General features: G+C 41.7%; 1 protein-coding gene and 1 long non-coding RNA gene across 3 annotated transcripts in view; both read right to left on the bottom strand.

Moving 5' to 3' along the window:
• The window catches only part of LOC117151743, an 18,289-nt gene extending 17,881 nt beyond the window's left edge, over positions 1-408 (bottom strand). The window contains exon 1 of the long non-coding RNA XR_004461848.1: positions 398-408. This is a non-coding gene — a long non-coding RNA (uncharacterized LOC117151743). The remainder of the gene's footprint in view (positions 1-397) is intronic.
• The window catches only part of LOC100742752 (semaphorin-1A-like), a 388,591-nt gene that overhangs the window by 304,391 nt on the left and 67,026 nt on the right, over positions 1-17,174 (bottom strand). The gene's annotated exons all lie outside the window — the stretch shown is intronic.

Raw genomic sequence — 17,174 nt, 5'->3', positions numbered from 1 at the left:
GCGCGGGATTAAATGGAACGATCCTCAGCTTGGATTTAACAGCAATTTTCTGGCGAAGCAGAAGCTTTAAAGCTCGCTTCTCAACCGTCGAAAATTACGAACAACGACCATCTATTCCGTAGGTTGAAATGAGAATCGATTAGTAAATACTCAACGCTAATACACGTGATTGGGAAACACATAGAAATTAAGCAACTAGTTGTTTGTTTACGCGCACTCGTATTCGTACTCGAAAAATGAATTAATCCGCGTATAGTAATTTTTCATTTAGATTTAAAATTGAAAATTTCTTATTGAGCAACGAGGCGCAGAATACAAGGAAAGAACCTAAGGCTAAATTATATAGCGGGTCAAAATTATATTATAAAACTTGCAGATATATATAGAATTAAATTACCTAAATATTCGTGTCAAGAGGATTATTTACAATTGAATAATAGCATCCAAATTATGTAATATATAACCAGGTATTGCAAACATGTATTATTACACATATTACATATATAGCGATAATAAATATACAAGATAATGTGTTTCAAACTTATTTCAAAGATATAGACGCAAGTACAAAATTGAGAATATTAATTGTTTCCAAAGAGAATCTTCTTTTTTTTGTCGCATCTGTTCCGTACAATGTAACGACGCTAAAGCGTAGTTTTTGAAATTGTGCTTTCTATTAGAGTAATTGCCATTTTGGAAAAGCGCGCGGGCACTTACGAGTATGGAAAAACGAACAGGGAATGAAATAACTGTTGTAGACGCATGATTACGCTATGAATTAAAGGGAAGTTGTTCGGACTCTAAAACCAAGTTTATTTTATCGAACCACCCGCCTGCAAAACCTCTCAACCAGCATCGTTATCGTTCTCGTATATACAGCGGACGACCGATTTTTCCATAAACTACGTAACAGAATATCACGAGCCAGCTCTTCCGTTTCACAATGAAAGCGTTGGAATCGAAAAAATTTAGGGTTATTATTGAGCTGACGATGAAAAGCACTGGCATCGTTCTAAAACGAGAAATTATATTGAAAAAAAAAATAACAAAGGTAAATTTTTTTTTTTTTCAGTAGCGTCGCTTTGACCAACGCCAATTTTTCCACGACAATTTACCACAAAGTTTAAGGGAACAATTCCAGGATGAAGAGAAACAAATTAACTCCTGCGAGCGATTAGCGATAAAACGTGCGATCCGCGAGAGAACGTAACAAGATCTCACCCGGGAAAAACGATCCCCGTCGTCCCACCCATTGCGTGTCCAAGGCAAACAAGAAAACAATAGGCCAGTGGCACGGTGTAGCAGAGTCAACAGCCCTGTTTCTCATACGCGAACCACTGGAACGTCGTTAGGAGAAATGACACGTTGGACGATAGCCGCCTCGCTGTGTCTCTCCGGATCCATCCGTGTCGCGATCTTCAACGATAAAGTCATCTTACTTAAAAAGAGGTAGAAGCCAGACAATTGTGTCAGGCGGATTGCGAGTTATAGAAGAAATGTGGCTGCTCGGCATACATTTGAATTCGTTTACAGCGTACCCCGTCACGCTCGGATTCACGTGGCTCCTGCGGCTGAAAATCTTCGGGGAGATCTATTTTCTAGCCAACCTCGGCAAACCGTCGCTCCTCTCCTCTCTGCCTCGCCGATGTTTGTTTTTTATCGAGTGGAATTCTTATCGTACCTTCGCGTGCCACTGCCGCGCGCCATGTAAGTATCCGCCTACTCCAATAGGTAAAGTTGGCTCTATATAGAAACGCGGTGCACGTTTTCCCTTCCGCTACTTCCTTACCGTTCTGCTTCCTTCTCCTCTATCTCTTTTTCTCTGCTCGACCGAGAGGATATCTCGACACGACGCGGCGCCACGGAAGGACACGTTTTTCCTCGCCTTGCAGCGTAAACCGAATTTCTTCGGACCACGGAACCAAAACCGATAGCCAACGATTTATCCTTTTTAATGGGGTGGGAGTAGAGTCTAGGGGTTGGTACCGTGTCGTTTTGGCATCGTTGTGGCGCTCTCTCAAAGAAGCGAAAGGGGAATTTGGCGACAGAATTGGAACGAAAAAAAGAATCGGAATCGTGTTGCGATTGCTCGCGTGCCACGGAAGAACAAGCGCGAGTGTAAGAGACAAAGACAAAGGTAAGAAGATAGGAAGACGATAAAGGAAAACGAGATTGCTTCTCTTCGTAAAAGCGATTCGTGAGCAGAGATAACGTATGTAAAATGTAATATAAATATGTAATACGTGTAGGAAGCCGCTGCGATCCTTTGCGATGAAATAGAATATGTTGTGTTGGACGGTGAGGCGTGCTGTTGGTTAAATTAATAGCGAGATGAGTTAATGTCGTTAACTATATTTAGAGATATTTTAAAATGTAGAATGCAAAGTTAATCGCAAGCGTTGCTCGCTCGATGATATCAGTTATAAGATCGCGCGATACTGCGCTACTGATACTAATTGTTATACTTATACGCTCGACTGACGATCTCGATGACTCGATACTCATATTAATTCGCGTGACTGACTATGTCTGGAGAACATGGTCGTCTATTTATACTAGTCAGGAGGGGGGCGGTGGAAGGTTTGAACTTGTCGGTTGCACGTTGTAGCGAAATTGCTTTGTCCATTACATTATGTGCGTCGTATAGTGTCAATCCTCTGTGGCAAAACAACTACGTGAGGCATCTTCAAATCGAAACGTCCTAAGACGCATATGCCGCTACAATGTATTGGGTTGGCAACTAAGTGATTGCGGATTTTGTCAATACCACCTAATGTCATTAGGTCACTTAGTTGCCAACCCAATAGAATGCACGAAATCGTCGGGACGAAATTTGTACGTTGTACCATGTGTTTAATGAGATGAAATAGGTAAAAAGAAGTTAACACAGACTTGTGTCCGAAAATGTTTTATCGAAGAGTCAAGAGCATTCGAACATTTTTTTCAATTGCCCTGGCAGTTGTAATAAACGTTTGAAATTTCTTCGTTCAGCAAAAATACAGGTTTTCATTCGTCCGACTAACGAGTGTCGAAAACTCCTTCGAACGTTGTTGCCGCTGTAGAAACAGCAGTAAATACATTTCTGTCTGTCTGCGATTCTGTATAACGATCCGTAAGAGCAACTTTACCCGGAAATCTTTAAACGCTTGTAACTCTTTCTACAACTTCTAGAACTAAGCATTTTCGCACCTAAGTTTATATGAATTTTCCTTTTCCTATTTGACCCGATTAACTTTTCGCCACCCTATGTAGGAAGAAACTTTTGAAGAAAAAAAAGATAGAGACGCGAACAACATATTTTTCCTTTTGAATTAAAACGTTATCGGTGGTGCCGTGTCTAGATAAATAGATAAAAGCGACGAGAGAGGCAATTGGTTTCACATGGCAGCTTATGAGCTTGCAGTTCGCGAACGTGACTAATCTTTTTCGGCTAGATCGTTTCGTAATGTTTAAACAACGGAAGTTGGCTCGCGTGAGATAGATTGAAACTTCAATAAGTTTCAAGTACCGATGCCGTGGAGAGAAACGAGCCGAAGAACAAACAGCGAGGTAAATGAGAAATCAATGCAGACGGAAGCCGTTCCCTTCCCGGTCAGACAAAGAAAACTGTATACGATTTTCTTTGTTCTCTTTCTTCAGACTTCTTTTCATCTATTTCCTTTCCATTCGTCTTCTTCTTTGTCGTCTGTATATCTCTACACTTTACACGACAGGCAAGCTTCCCTCTTCGTCGCTTCTTGCCAACGCTTATACCGAATCGACCCCACCACGGTATTTCGTTTCCTGTTGCGCCACCGCTATAATCCAACGTAACGATAAAGCTATCGATTAATAATCGGTTGGAAAAGATTCGCAAACTTTTTCTCCGATGTGGATCCTTTGTGCAACGATCAAACGTTCTGTATTAAACCTTTGCACTCGATGGCCTTTCCAGTTGGGCGTAGCAGTAACTCGAGGTGATTTTGCGCGTATGTGACGAGTGTCTTGTAGGTGGTTGATTTTATACAAAAATTAACTTAAAAAAATATTATATTTTAATAGTCTGTATATATTTTTTAATATCTTTTCTACATTTACTTTATGATAATTTATAAAACATCTGCCAAGATGCATCCTGGGCTTGTCTGGACAAGTATCGCAATAATAAGTTGTTTCGTGTCCTTCTCCTGCCTTGTTTCGGTAAGAACACACCTGTTAAAATTATTGCGTTGGCAATTAAGTGATTGCGGATTCTGTCAATACATCCTAATGACAAACAGAATACATGGAGATTTCCATTTAACCGAATTTCATTAAAATTAGCAATGGACGTGGAAGAATATCCCCTCTCAACTGATCTACTAAAATTTGTATAAATCACAGGTGGTTAGGTGGCCTTTCGTTCTTCTGCTTTTTACAGAATATATGAATTAATTAGACAAATTTCCAAATCTATTTTTTAGAGCTTCTAAATTTACGAAACTGTGATACTTGTGCCACGATCGTCGAATCGGAACTAACGTCGTAGACATTGCCAGAACCACATTTTCGGAATAATTTGAGCACAAATATTTCATTTCCATCTTAAAGTGTAACATTTCACACTTCGTAACAAACAGTATAAAGAGTTAAGGAATCTATTTACGAACCAATACTGCGCAAAAATCAATTAAAGAGGACGAAATTTAGCATAAACGGGGACTCTATCGTCTCTTATTCTCCTCTCGAGTTGCTACACGGAACGCCGTGGCGACGAAAAATAGCTTCTCGAGTGCAGAAGGTTAATATATTTGGACATTTGATGCATTCCAATCGAAACATCGATATTTTCACTATATTTCCAAGATTACGATAGAAGAAAGATATATCTCGTAGAATATATACTTGGAGCGTAGGCGAAATGAAAAATGAGCAGATTATGGAAAAGCGAAAATCAAACACGAAATATAAAGCAGAAAAGTTGAAACGGACTTCAGATTAGAAAACGAATACTAAATGTACTTTTGGCTGGTTTCCTTTCCTGTTATACGTTTGTCCTTGTTCGCGTCGTATCGACTAGTGGTAGAAAGAATCTTTTCATCAGGTCAAGGCGGAGTTACTGGCTCGTACCTCGACAAATTCAAAAGTTTCGACTACAAATTCTACTGTCGCGAGGCAAGCGAACAGAATTAACGTTTGAGTTTGCGACAGCGAGCCTCGGTAACCAGGAAACGAGAATAAGTAACGTGGTCGAAATAAGAAGCGAGATCGCGAAAACTCGTCGAGAAAATTTTCATTTTCGCGTACCGTGCAACGACCAACAACTACTTATAAGCTGCCTTTTTTCCGCTCCTCATCACCCATTTTCCTTCTTCGTCCAATCACAGGAAGAAATAACGATTTAACGCGATTCGTGCCGCGGTTTTCTTTCTTCCTTGAAACGCAGATCCCGAAAACTTACAAAGCTACATTTTACTTGCTTCCTTCGTTGTTCCTGTCGTAGCTTTAATCAACGAATCAACGTTGTACCGATAAACTAATTTTTCCAAGCTGCCAATAAATAACGGCAAGGTTACGTATCGGTGAATAATTTGTTATGCGATAGCGTATCGAAAAACAGCATTCTACAGCTGGTCCGTAAGTATGTACTTCTTATGTATAGTCTGTCGCGTTATTTTTCACAATACGAACGACGTTTGAACGCTGAAACGTCGGCACGCCAGGGATGCCATTTATTTCTCGTCGATCTAATAAAATTGTTTCATTATACTCGGCGTGGAAAAGCTCGTCGTTAATGTTCTTTACCGAGACAGTAGGAAACAGGACGAGATAAGGGCGGAAAACAAACATGGCAATAAATCAGAGAAACCGCTCGCAAAGTGCTCGTCCGATACGTAGAACTATCAAAGAGTACTGGCGCGTGTCCTCCTATTACCCTCATCCCCTGTGACCCTGTTCGTTTCGATCCTTTTCGTTTGTCGAACTCTTCTTCCCGTAGAAAAGGCAACGTTCCCTTCCCTTTCCGCGCGACTCACTGCCTTACAGCAGCTCTTTAAGAACAGCGAGAACCGTGTTGTTTCCTTTTCTCTCTCCCATTCTCTACCTCTTTATCTTCACTAGCTATTAATCTCTTAGTTACGGTCGAATTTTGTACGATCGAACTCTGTACGGCAGAGTTTGACGCGAATTACGCGTAAACGATACAACACTGCAATTTGTGACGGATAAATGCTGTTCTATACGCAGGCACATCGGAACAAAGTTTTTGATAATTAAATTATAATTGTTCTTAAAGATATCATGCATATACTTGAACTTTAATAATTTACTTTAATAATTAATAATACAATTCAGCGTGATATATTAACACGGTACGACACATACACTCATGTCACAACTTTCACACTCATAACGCGATAGTGTTTTTCAAATTGCTCTTTGTTTTCTATTTTGTAGCGACATTTTCGGCTTGAAGATTCTAAAAAATTATAAGGACAGGGATCGGCATGTTAAAAAGAGCATCTAATAATGGTACATTTATTTTAACATTTTGACTGCTACGCGGAAATCGCATGTTTCGCTCAGGACCACCAGAAAGTATTTTTATTATTCAGAGCACATAATGGCAAAATAATAATAAATTGATGACGTAAGACAAGATTCTTCCCCAATGGACCGTTTATATTATTGCCAACAGTTGATAGCGACATATTATAACAAGGCTTCGTTTATTTCAACAATCTATTGGCATTTGTTATTTCCTCGTAAACAAAACGTACAGAATATATTGTTGAAACGTGTAGAAGATATTAGTGAACAGCATTTGTTCATTCTATATATAATGGTAAAGTATGTGCACACTTCTAGCTTCAATTATATGATTATAAAGCAACATTTACGATTATTTTCTAAGGTTTGTTTATAATAATATTCGTAGATTATACGAATGCAAACACAGTGCACCGTTAGATGCAAGATTTCTTCTCATACTTTTTTTATTGATATTCTAACAAAGATGTTTAATTGTTCAATAGGGCACTTTTTATTTCAAAGTATTTTCTATTTATCGGTTATATTCAAAATGCCCTGCGTCGACATGCCCTCCGGTCACATATGACCAACGTGGCAGTCAAAGTGTTAACGGAAAGCAACAATTGATATCCGACACTGGCGTATCAAAAACAAAGACTATATATTCTGTCTGTATATTGTTAACACTGTTATAAAACGTTGCGAGGATAAGAAAAATATGAAGCAAGACGAATGAAAAATATCGTTTAGTTGAAACGATGAGCGAATGACTAGTAGAGTGAGCCACTATAGTGGCGCACCATAATATGAGATGACATCTGTGAAAGCCACTATAATGGCGCATCGTACCTAAGAGGTTAAGAGAAAAGTTCCTTTACACACGTAACGTACACGCATCAGATCTTTAATTTCTACAATCAATACGTTTTTGCTGGACGATCGTTGCCCTTTCTCAGTCGTTTAAAGCGTGAAAATGTAAATTATGGGAACGACACACATGGTAATTCGGAAAATACATCTTCCATGTGGATAAATGGAACATTCCCGAGAGACGGAGAACGAGACATCGTTTCTAACATCAACGAACGTATTCTAAGGACGACTTATGCCGCTAGCCTCTGGCTCGAACGAGGAACAGTTTCAATTTTTCGATCGACGATCGAAGACACGAGAACGAAGTGAAATCGATCGAGCGGAATGACGCGCGGAGAAGAAAGAAAAAGGAGAAAACATTCCACCGACATCGATATTCGTTAAACGAAAATTAAAAATTAAAATCACGTTGTCCAGTCGCGTGGCGTGGCGTCGTATCGCAGCGATAATCAAACCTTAGCGAAATTCTTCTCCGGAGATTGCCGGCATGGGATGAAGCGGCGTGCAAGTCGTGCAAACTGCTCCAAGAATTTTCATTTGCCGCTTAAAGTCGTAAAAGGATTGCGGTCAGTTTCTAGCCATCCCCTTCGTGACCGTCGCGTCTCTCGTCGTATCTCCGGGGAGAGTGGCAGAGTAGAAACGTTCTACGTATCCGGCAGCTCGACGTTAACCCCCTGCACGTTCGTAGCTAGAAGGAAGCTCAGGGAGTACATCGATACGAGAAATATTTCCGGCTTGGACTTCGATTAACCGGAAAGGAGTAACAGCTTCTTTCTCGACCAACGAGCTACGGTGCAAAACGTCATGGCAAGGCCGGATCGTCGTACCGTGCGAATATACAGAATCGAGAGGTGAACGGTCGAGATGGTCGAGGAGAAAGAAAGTAAAGGATCGAGAGATACAGAGAGAGATACAGAGAGAAAAGAGGAAGACAAAAGGAAAAAGGGTCGATACAAGGATAGAAAAGATGGTCGCTCCGGTTGGAAAATTTTTATTCGGTCCGCGTTTAACATCAACCGGCCGACATTTTGGACGGAACCGTGACCAGGGTTTAATAGCAGTTTCCATTGTAACGCCTTAGCCCCGTCGCCATACACAGTTATATGCGAGCGGAGAGAAGCCGAACGCGGTAATGCCTCTAAATTTAAACGCCGTTTTAAACGGGTTTATACGTGCGCAGGCACCGAACAACCTGGTCCACGTTCGCTCACGCGCCATTCGTTCTGTCGCGCTACGTCACGCCGCCACGAATCGCGAAACGTACGAATTCATCGTGAATTAAGCGTCAACGAGCTCCACATCAGCGAACGCGTTCGAAAAAGACAGGTCACGAAAATCCTATACTATCGAGTTGATAACCGTTTGACTCTGTTCGAAACTATGTAGCTACGTACTCCCTTACGCAGGATGCAACGAAGCCGATTCCGGCTATTACTGGCAGAGTTAACGAAGCCCAAGGGACTCGCTGGTTTTACCACGCGCGATACGGTTATGGTTGATAAATGCGATTCCAGGGATCGAGGAAATTACGCGACGCGATATACGCGTTCATACGTACGTGTGTTTTCCAATCTGCGAGAAATTTTCAGTCGCAAATCAAACCAGTCACGATCTGTTCACGATTCTGAAGAATCTATCGTTGCCAATATTGGCAATGATAGACATTTCTCGTTAATTTGCAGCATCTACCTACTTCCACTAGTATTTGCTCCAAGCTTTGTCTTCCTTATAACTTTCTTATAATCTTATAAGCTTTTATTAGGTTTCCAAGTCGACGTAACGAATCGATCCGACGAAACTTACATCTTCCGTTCGAGTTTTTCGTCTTGAACGTTTCATGGCTAGTGGAGAAGCTACGCTATTACGATAATTACGCGATAATTAATTTTACAAGAAACAAGTCGGAGAAAATTGCTTCCAAAATTGACAAACGCCTTTATCTTTTATCGTCTCCGAAAACGCGCCCGCTGCATTCTCGTTCGTATTTTACAATAATCGACTCTAGCAAGACCTTCCAGGCTGCTAGTTAGCACACGATATTCCCGTGATCATTTTCTTCAAGTGCATAAATAACTGTGCTGTTTCGTTGGAATGCATTTTCCAGGTATCTTATTACGCGCTAATTAATATGTATTAAAGGATCGATATATTTTCACACAACCTTTAAATACATCACGGTAACCTTCATCGCGATAAAACGAACGTTTCCTGCAATTTGGATGCTCGGTATACTCGAATTTATGAACAAGAGCCCGATAATGAAAGCGTTTGAACGTGACGAGCCTCGCCCATACGACGTGGAAGAGCGGCTGGAGCCAAGCGCACCGTGTGAAATCCGAAAATTCTAATTACTTGGGAAGTTGGTGCGCGTCTGGCGCGGTTCGTGCAATTCGTCGCGATGCGTGCAATATCGGTGGCTCGTTGCCAAATGCACTTTGATAAAGTTGCCGTCGCGCTGCTACTCGGCACCGATCGATCAAGATCCATCTTCCCATCTTGCACGTTCGACGAATCGAAGGAGCAACTTGCTGGCGATTAGAAATCAGGATCCTGTCCTTAATTGACCGACATTCCGCGCGCAGAAAACTTGCCCCAGAGTCGTTTCTCAAGCGAGGAACTCGGACCTTTTCCTCCACTGGGACTCTCGTGACGAATGCAGCGACATTGCGAGGAAACATCTTGGAAAAGTTTATCCGGTCAGCTATAGCGGTAGAAGGGAACACGCGGAAGAAAGTTGCCGTGAAATGAAACTAATTCAGCCTTCCCGGTGCGACTCGAATGACCGTACTCGATCTTGTCCGCGAAAAAACTGGAGCGGCGTGGCGCGGCGACGACGATGGCGTAACTCGGCCCGGCTACGCTCGTCTCGCGTCGTCTTTATCCCGACTCGGTGCGATTCGTTTGCCAGCGAAGACCGAGACGAATAGCAGCGCCAAGGATTTCTCCTTCGTAACCGGATGAACTCGAGAGGATAAAAACCAAACTTTACGGCGAAAGAGAAGCACGCTCTAATGGCAGTCGTTAGACTCTGGCGTGTCACGATTCTACAGCCACGTGCATGCACACTGATACGTACGTGGCAATCCGTCCCGGGAGCGAGAAGTTAAATAATGCAAATTTCGCGGATCGTCGCGTGCATCGTAACGCCGTTGTTCCGATGACTTCCCCTCCCTCGTGTACACGGCTTAATTCGCGTTTACTGCTCGTTCGACGTGATAATAGATTCCCGGCGGGAGACGTTTCTTGTTCTATAAGAAACGAGCTATTGTAACCTAACGCACCTGTATAATAAATTGAGTTTAAGAAGACGTAAGGGACAAATCGTAACTCGCGTTCCGAGTTTTTCTTTTTTTTTTCTTTTATGGGAAGGCTAGTTCGAAACGTTGAAGCAGTTTAAAGTTAACATTTGTGTTTTAGTCGCTCGTATTATTGTACATAGCTGCGATAACTCGACGGACTCCTATGACGAATCGTCTTCTAACAAGGCGACGCCTTTCAACATTCTGTAACGCCGTGTGAATCACAGTTTTTCTGCATTGTCATATCGTTACACTGTGCGATGACACTTTGTTTATACCGATTATCACTTTGTACTTGCAATCAACGACGATTTACGTTTTATTGCGTTAGCGTAGAGAAATTGTCACGAAGCGCTGAGAAATTAATTCATAAACGCATGCTCGATCGACGTTCATCAGGCTAAGAATATACAGGTTTCGTAGATTGGTTTTCCAGCAGACGTAACAAACACCATCCTTTGGCATCGATATCGAGAACAGTTGCAACGAGTTGATACACTATTGATTTAACAATCATGAAACTATATTAATACTAATGTTAAAGCGCACACCGGATAAAGTTTATCAATAGGAGCTGGAATTGATTTGGAAATTTGCAATCTCAATAACGACGAGCAAATTAATACGTAATTAACAGGATGTACATTCCTATCTGCACGTGATTATCGCATTATCGAAAGCAGTTTTCGTTTAATAACTCTTTCGAAATACCTAGGGGAAATCAGAGCGAAACTCTGTATCATACTGGCCTCTTACGACTAATTGAAAAAATTTTACCATCATTCACAATCGTTTACCGTGGTGTCGAGAAATATTTCAAAGGAGAAAATCTACGATAGTCGTGGCAAACGAAAGATCAATCGCGACAACGATCGAAAAGCGAGCAAAAATAAGATCAAACGATTGAAGAGTTTGTCTTGTAAATTAAAAGATTTTACATTCGAGTAACACTCGTAAAGTGAGTATAAAAAAGTATAAACAATACGAACAATCAGTTGTCGATAATCCCACGACGTACTTTCCTCAATTCCTTCCTCCAGCCTCGATCTGTTTTCTCGTCGTTCAATTTCGAAAATATCGTCTCTGATTAAAAAAACGGACACGGTCGGTCGTGCGAGCGTACGTGACACGCGACAGAATCTAACATACGCATCGACCATCCACGCACGTGTAGAGAAAACGGTAGCCGGCGTAAATACCAAATTATTTGTTTATATATAATATAGGGACACTCGATAACGGCGAGCATGGTCAAGAGGAGCAGGCTCATGCATGCACGAGCATAGGTAGTATACCCAGGAGGCATTCAGACATCGTTGGTCTAACAAAGTCCGGTAGAACCCGCTCACGGATAAAGGAGGTAAAGGCTGGTGCGCTGGCGGATGCGCGCGTGTTCTCCACAACGTGTTGCAGGGGATGAAAGTGGCTTCGTCCGAAATTGGCGGTTCTTGCCAAAGCTCCGTTTAATAATCTCGATAGGTCGAGTTGGGCTACTGCCACAAGGGGACACACTCGGACGACTCCGCTCGCTTGAACCCTCTAGCCAAAGGTAGCCGGCTTTAGATCGATAACGTAGTCAAAGTCTCGCTCTGGCAACCTATTTTTCCATCCTTATTCTTCGACTGCTTTGGGTAGGCTTACGCACGGGAACGTTACACGCACACTTTGCCCGTTGTCTTAGCAATTTAAAGATCGTGTTTCTGCACCGTTTGGAAGTCTCGTTAGCGCGATAGAAGTCGAAACAGCTTGCTATTTCGACCTTGGTGGAAACGCAGGTGCACGCATGTACCGGTATTTCACCCTATTATCCGTAAGTTTCGCGGTGGTCCCATACCCTGGTGCATTCCAGCGTTGGGGCAGAGCAATTCGTGTCTCTGAGAGAAGATACTAAACGCGTATCAGAGAGAATGCCGTACGATCAGACGCGTTTGCAGTCGCTGACGGAGAGAGGCTGAGAGACAGAGAGGTCGGATGCCGTGCGTTAGCGAGATACGCTCGTGCTGCGCATTCTTGTTCTCTCCTTTCTCCTCGGACTCCTCTAATGCACCCGGCCATTACTCGTACGTTGCAGCCGCGTGTGTACCGCGCGTGTGCCGCGCGTATCTGCGAGCAACAACCGTATATGCAATACCAGAGAAAATGAGGAGGAGGCAAAGGGTAGAGGCGGAGAAGGTAAAGTGAAATAGTAGCCGTGAAATGGCATTCGCGAGCCATCGGTGGACGAGCTAAGCGAGCACGAGACGAAAAGCGTGGAAGAACGAGAGAAAGGAACGCCGGGTTTGCAGCCGCCTAGCCGTCTAACCACCTAATCACTTCGATGCTTCGAACAACACGCTAACTAGAAAAGGGTTAACGCGACGCAATTACACGGGGGTAGCTGTGGCGATGGTGACGAAAGAGAGACAACAGCGACGCATCGGATTGCTACTACGCAACCGAAGCTGAATCGCGAGACGAGCGGATGACAGAGAGTGGCAGAGTGACTGAACGCTGACCGATGTGCTGCGTGTTAGAGCGCAGTGGGCGCATTCGCTCGGACTAATAGGCTAACAGGCTAATGTCGACTCGTTTTGCCCTCTGATCTCTGCTCGAGCCTCGCAATTATCGGAGTCAACTGGTACGAGTTGACCCACCGGCTGCTTTTTACCGGCCCTCCATTCATGAAACCGTGCCTGCTGGAATGTCGTACACAATAGTAGTAGACCGTGCATTCCGGCGAATCTCTGGATACGTTCGTTCCCAACGATTCTTTCCTCTCTCTCTCTCTCTCTTCATCTGGCGAGCACAAACTGCGAACGTTGGTCGGTGGTCCTACTTGAAATTCTCTCAGGAATGGTTGGTTCGGTTTGAATTTTCTCGGGAACGACCGGCATTCGGTTTTATCACGACGATCTCTTAGCTCCAACGTTAAAGAGCAAAGGAAATCATTAAACTATCATTTTCTCTTCTGCGCTCGTAACGCGCATTCAGAGCGTTTGCTTCTCGACGAGTTAATGGAAGCGAAGGAAATAAACGGTGAACGAGACAAATTGCATGCTTTTCTTTTTCAAAAATGGTCCTCTCTCTCTCTCTCTCTTTCCACAAAGTTTCAAAGTTTTTACGTTTTAACATATTTTTACCTTTATCCTTTCCTTCCCTCCTTCAAACATACTCTGTACCTACCGCTATTTTTTGTCCACAAAAACAGCGTAACAACGTCTCGACGAATTGTACCGGTTTCTTTCCCCGAGATAATTCTCTTCCTTCGATCTCTTGCTTTTTCGTTCCAACGCATTTTTGCCTCTAGTATCTTTGTCTCTCTTCTTGTCTCTGCTGTTCGACAAACTCCTTACGCGCGTGCGTATCCTACAATTACATGGTTTCCCGCTATTTCCAACAATTTATCGGAAGACAAATAGTATAGAGGTATAACGTAATAGCGTATCGACAAATGCAAATGGTTTGTCTTAGACAGGAAGCCGCTTGTATTTTACTGCGGTACATTGCAAATAACTAAACCGTAGAACTTGCTATTCGACTTACTCGCCCTGGTTCCGTTCGATTTACATTAAACCACCATAAATGTAGCGGCTACTCGATAGCCCAGTTCCACTTACATCTGTCGCTGTTACGGAAGTTTCTTCGATGCGAGTTGCATCCGTATCCAAAGGAGGTAGCTTACTCGTTAATCGTAGAAAACTTGTGTACTTAAGTAAAAACATTCACTCGAGCAGTTCTAACGTTGCACTCGAGTCTCGTCGCGAAACAATTCCCTCGATACTTTGGTTTCTCTGTTAAAACTTCGATTGAGGAATTTGCATAGAATCTTCCCTTAGTGCGCTTTACAGAATAGCAGCATTTCGTATCTGTAGCTTTAGATCCAGAGGAATTAGACGAAGCTATTATAAGAACCCGAGTCAAAATCAATAGCTAATCATGTATATCGGCTCTTTGTCCACTGCTTATCGACTATTTGTTTAACAACGAACGAACGTTATCTCTAACGCGTTAAAAGCGACTATGACTATCATCAGCCTATCCAAATTAATTCTTTCATCGAGGGAATACTCGGAAATTTTTTGGCTGATCTTTCTTTCTAAATTTAACATCGGAAAAAGCGAAATCTTTCTGGAAAGAAGGCAACCGAGAGTTGGATAAATACTCGAAATCGCTCGTACTTGAGCTGAACGTTGGCCAATACGTCCGTTGAGAATTGTGGATCTTAGTCGCCGAAAATAAATATATAGGAACACTCAGATTACATGTAGAAACGATATTAAAATGATTTCATATTTATTTAATATGTGATTTACAAGATATTCGTAGATACGCATTGCACGCGCCTCAGCGCTCTTTTTGTCTCGCCATCTTTTTTTCACCATGCGTACGGAACAGTTGCATTCTTCTGTTTTACGAGATGCTGTGCACGCACGTACTCCCACACACACTCATACTCGTATATGTGTATCACTACCACGCGGCTAATCCAGTGTAGCACACGAAATTACATATATCTCAATAACGTCACTTCCTCCGTATAATACAAATAGGAAAAATGTGTAGGAATTAAATCGCCGTTCTATTTAAAATAACAGACGAAACGTTTAATAATGAAATAGTAAATTTTATCGCACTGAAGAACGTTGTACGCGATCCGTAAAAGTATCGGTGAACGCTACAAGAAGAACGTATCAATCTAACCAATTAAACTTTTATTACACGCTTTTACGATCATGTAATTCCAGCACGGCAATCTTATCTCCGATTTGCATCGTTGCTTATTTTCCTTCGATACAGTTTACAAGGCACGCGTTTTACGTCGCAAACAACCTGCATACAAAAAAGCCAGCTGATTTTATTTAATTTATACGTATAAGGACGATCAAATTTCCACGAAGAAATTAGAAGAAAAGAAAAATGGAAATAATCTATTCCTCTTTGAATCGTATTTCCAGATAATTCGTGGAAACTTGCAATTATTTTTTTTCTCCAATGGGAAGGAACCATTCGTCTTCTAGCGTAAATGAATAGATCGTACTAATCGTAACAGATGTTTAATTCGTATTCGTTTGATTTGCATAGACATTCATAATGCATCGAATACGCGAAACCATTCTCAAAGGGGACTTGAAACATTTCCCGTAAACTCCGTCGTGAATAGAGAGGATTATCAAAGGCTAATTACTCAAAGGAGAACAAACTCGCGAAACGGAAATTTATGGCAAGATTAATTCGCGTGTTTCTTATCGCTTGACATCGGTCTTCCTAACGCGTTACATCTCCGTCCACCGATTGTTTCTGCGCGAACGCGTACTATCAAAATCTGTTGGCCGAGTTACTTGGAGAGCCGAGTTTGCGCCAACTTTCGGTAGGCCATTGCTCTGTTAAATAACAAGTTATAAATACTCGTCGAGGTAATTTCATCTAGTCGTTAAAAAACTAATTATATCTTGCGACATTTTCCATACTGCGTTAAATTCGTGTATTATCATCAGAGGCGATTTATGCAAATTAAGCGAGAGATAAAAAAAATTACGATCGATGTTTCGAAACTTTGTCACAGGCAGATTATCAGACGCAAGACCCAACGTTTACCGTACAGTTTATTTATTATTTGAACGATATTTAGTTACACGTCGATAACAAATTTACCAAATTTTCAGATTTAACGTTTGGAATAAACGTTAATTGGAAAGGCCAATATGAAGAGAATCGTAAAACAAGGAGCGAAGAAATGTTTCACATTCGGTACATTAAGCATATTTCTTCGTCCATCGCGTATTCTTGTTCGAATAAATACTCGTTCGATTGTATGTTTATTCAGTAGCGACGAATAAAATTTCAATGTTTTAACTTATTTTCGTTCCTTATCTGTTAGCCGAATAAAATTTCGCCCAACGCTGGTCCGCCTACTCAACTAAAATCTGCCTTCGAACTAAAAATACATTTCACAATGAACTTCTACAGACCGTGTGCGACTAAGCTACCCAAGTTGTTATCTCGAAATATTTCATCGTGGGTAGATATTCGTAGAAATAAAATAACCGCGAGAACTGGAAAACTCGCTCAATTAATCGATCGTATCGATCGTGTGATGGAATAAATTTTAAAGTCCGATCCTGCAACGCGACTACAAATAATTACTTACCCTCTATAAAATATTCTTATTTATTCGAACGACGAGTGTCACGTAACAAGACAAAGCGTATGAATCCTTCATACCAGTCAAATTGACTGGTTTTACAATTTTATTTTAAGATTCCTACTTCATGTTATATTCTTTTCCCGCGATGATCTAATGACTTTTGCAACGATGACTAAAAGAATAATATAATGAATTTTATTTTGTTTTCTATGTATTCAAACTGAAAATAATTTTGTATCAAGGCGACTTATACCAACACCAGTCAAAATAGCTGGTGCTTGTCAAAGTATAAAAGGGTCCCGCGATCTGTTTATCGAACCCTATTAACCATTTTCCTCGTTTTCAACAACTTGCCACGCGTTTTTTAAATTTTTACTACGTGTCATTCG

This window comes from Bombus impatiens, unplaced genomic scaffold, assembly GCF_000188095.3.
Source record: "Bombus impatiens unplaced genomic scaffold, BIMP_2.2 scf_0389, whole genome shotgun sequence".
Classification (NCBI taxonomy): Eukaryota; Metazoa; Arthropoda; class Insecta; order Hymenoptera; family Apidae; genus Bombus; species Bombus impatiens.
Note: the sequence above shows the minus strand (reverse complement) of the source record. Positions and strands in the feature narration are given on the sequence as shown.